Raw genomic sequence first — 3,757 nt, 5'->3', positions numbered from 1 at the left:
ACCTACCCCCTGCGCAGCCCCATTCTCCTGCGGGCTAGGTTCTGCAGGCAGCAGTTGGATGTAATTTAATTTGAAATAGCCAATAGCAGGCTGGCTATTGAAACCCCGCCCACTGAGCACAGGAGCGGACCTGAGAGGGAAAGTTGTCTCTTAGTTACGCTCCTCTGCTCAGTGGGCGGGTGCAATAGCCAGCCCGCTATTGGCTTTGGCAATTTGAAATAGACGGGTGGGCGCCGTGGAGGGGTGAAAGGTCAAGGCTGCGCCCTAGGTAGCAGTGCACCCTAGGCGGCTGCCTAGTTTGCCTAGTGGCAGCACCGGCCCTGCATGACGCCCAACCGTGACTTGTGTGAAGTATCACAGTTACTGTAATACTTACAATGAGCCACCAGAGGGAGACAGAGTCGCGTCTGTAGGTGCACCTGGAGCACTGCAGGCAAGAGCCATCAGTATACCAATGACATCTTATACAGTATCAGGCTATGTGCTCCTCATGTATCATTACATACATGATGAAGGATGCAATTCACTTCATGTGCTCCTCATGTATCGTTACATACATGATGAAGGATGCAATTCACTTCATGTGCTCCTCATGTATCGTTACATACATGATGAAGGATGCAATTCACTTCATGTGCTCCTCATGTATCATTACATACATGATGAAGGATGCAATTCACTTCATGTGCTCCTCATGTGTCATTACATACATGATGAAGGATGCAATTCACTTCATGTGCTCCTCATGTATCGTGCTTTGGCAATTTGAAATAGACGGGTGGGCGCCGTGGAGGGGTGAAAGGTCAAGGCTGCGCCCTAGGTAGCAGTGCACCCTAGGCGGCTGCCTAGTTTGCCTAGTGGCAGCACCGGCCCTGCATGACGCCCAACCGTGACTTGTGTGAAGTATCACAGTTACTGTAATACTTACAATGAGCCACCAGAGGGAGACAGAGTCGCGTCTGTAGGTGCACCTGGAGCACTGCAGGCAAGAGCCATCAGTATACCAATGACATCTTATACAGTATCAGGCTATGTGCTCCTCATGTATCATTACATACATGATGAAGGATGCAATTCACTTCATGTGCTCCTCATGTATCGTTACATACATGATGAAGGATGCAATTCACTTCATGTGCTCCTCATGTATCATTACATACATGATGAAGGATGCAATTCACTTCATGTGCTCCTCATGTGTCATTACATACATGATGAAGGATGCAATTCACTTGATGTGCTCCTCATATATCGTTACATACATGATGAAGGATGCAATTCACTTCATGTGCTCCTCATGTATCGTTACATACATGATGAAGGATGCAATTCACTTCATGTGCTCCTCATATATCGTTACATACATGATGAAGGATGCAATTCACTTCATGTGCTCCTCATATATCGTTACATACATGATGAAGGATGCAATTCACTTCATGTGCTCCTCATGTATCGTTACATACATGATGAAGGATGCAATTCACTTCATGTGCTCCTCATATATCATTACATACATGATGAAGGATGCAATTTCCAGGTCACCCACAATCAAGGCCTCCATGGTGTCTTTAGTAGACATCTTGCTTTTGCACCGCATGGTTTTTATTTTACCTGGTGGCCCTCAGGGGCCGCCATCAGGGGGGTACGGCCGATAGTCATGTGAGGGGCCCGGGCAGCCTGTTGGACCTGGGACCCTTACATGGGTATTGTCCGATGGCCGTACAGGTGACAGGGGAGGAGGTGGAGGCGGCTGGGCCCCACAGCGCGGGAGGGAACTGGGCCCAAGCAGCACTGATCCTGCGGCTTCAGAGGAGGCTGAGGCCCCATCAGCGCCGCCGTTGTTCTGATATCGGACCGGTCGGAAGTGACATCAGAGGACGCCAGGCCGCAAGAGCAGGTAAGAGGAGCTGGGAGGGGAATGCAGCACTGTCCAGCCCACCTGGGACCCCTGCAGAGCCCACCATAGAGAGTCTCAGATGGGCTGTGCAGGATCTATGGTGTGCTCCGCAGGGTCACTCTCAGGTGAAGTCTCATGTGGGTTCTGAGTCCAGTGCGGTACTAAGCCCAGAGTCCAGTGCGGTACTAAGCCCAGAGTCCAGTGCGGTACTAAGCCCAGAGCGTTACTAAGCCCAGAGTCCAGTGCGTTACTAAGCCCAGAGTCCAGTGCGTTACTAAGCCCAGAGTCCAGAGCGTTACTAAGCCCAGAGTCCAGTGCGTTACTAAGCCCAGAGTCCAGTGCGTTCCTAAGCCCAGAGTCCAGTGCGTTCCTAAGCCCAGAGTCCAGTGCGTTCCTAAGCCCAGAGTCCAGTGCGTTCCTAAGCCCAGAGTCCAGTGCGGTACTAAGCCCAGAGTCCAGTGCGGTACTAAGCCCAGAGTCCAGTGCGGTACTAAGCCAAGAGTCCAGTGCGGTACTAAGCCCAGAGTCCAGTGCGTTCCTAAGCTGTGTAAGGGGCCCCAAAATTTCTGCTGGCTGCCCTGGTGACCCAGATTGCCCTCCTGCATCTGTGTCTAGGTTGAGTCTATGGAGGAGCCGCGCTATCCCCCTTGGCCATGCTCTCCTAAGGCGGCACAAGTCCATCTTCTGCTGCACAAGCATGCCAGCACATTAGCTTGACTGCTACCGATGGAAGGGGCCTGATCAAAGCTCCAGTGTGGGGACCCCAATCATTGGAAGTGATACAAACCCATTGAGAGGTTGGCCATGACCTTGCCACCGGACGTGAAGCCCGGCGCTCTGCAGAAACCAATGTAACACGTTCAATATTGGGCGACCCAACTACAGCCTGACAGCCAATGAGGAAGAACCTCAGAGGGCAAAAGGATCGGCGACCAGGAGGTAGGATAGGCCAGGCGGCAGACCATTTGGAGGGACTGTTCTCTCTGTTGGAACCAAGTCCTTGTGCAGAGCCCAGTTCTATTGGATCTGCGCCCGGCTGCATTGTCTTCTATCTCTGACCCCCCCCCATGTGACATCATATCACGGCTGCCCCAGGATAGAACTGCCCCCGGGACGGTCTTCTCATTCAGACCTCCCAGTTCTTCCCTCCATTGTGCTCTCCCTTCCCCCGTGTTTGTCACAAACACTCCGGTATCGCGGATGTGACACTCAGAGTTATCACAGCAAATATTTACCACTGGAAGACCCAAAACAAAGAGAGCCGAGCAAAAATGTTACACGACCAGAGAGGACATTCCAGGAGGAGACCGAGGATCAGAGATGCCAAGAATGTCAGCGCAGGAGGAGAGAGCAGAGTGAGAGGGGAGAGCAGAGTGAGAGGGGAGAGCAGAGTGAGAGGAGAGAGCAGAGTGAGAGAAGAGAGAGCAGAGTGAGAGAAGAGAGAGCAGAGTGAGAGAAGAGAGAGCAGAGTGAGAGAAGAGAGAGCAGAGTGAGAGAAGAGAGAGCAGAGTGAGAGAAGAGAGAGCAGAGTGAGAGAGAGAGAGCAGAGTGAGAGAGAGAGCAGAGTGAGAGGAGAGAGCAGAGTGAGAGAAGAGAGCAGAGAGGGGAGAGCAGAGTGAGAGAGCAGAGAGGGGAGACTGTCCCTTTAATCTGAGGGATGTGACATGATTGGACAATCTATAGACAGATACATGTGAGCTCCGACTTTCCCCTCCTCCCACTGGGACCGCCTGTGATGTCCCCATAGACGGGAGCGGAGTACACTGACATGCCGGGTTCCGGGTCTCCGCAGATGTATAATGACATTTCTTATATATAAAAAAAATTGAAGAGAAAGAAATGTATAAAATGAAGACT

This window comes from Nanorana parkeri, unplaced genomic scaffold, assembly GCF_000935625.1.
Source record: "Nanorana parkeri isolate BGI_ZX_2015 unplaced genomic scaffold, ASM93562v1 scaffold2678, whole genome shotgun sequence".
NCBI lineage: Eukaryota > Metazoa > Chordata > Amphibia > Anura > Dicroglossidae > Nanorana > Nanorana parkeri.
The sequence above is the reverse complement of the archived record's forward strand: the minus strand, read 5'-3'. Positions refer to the sequence as shown.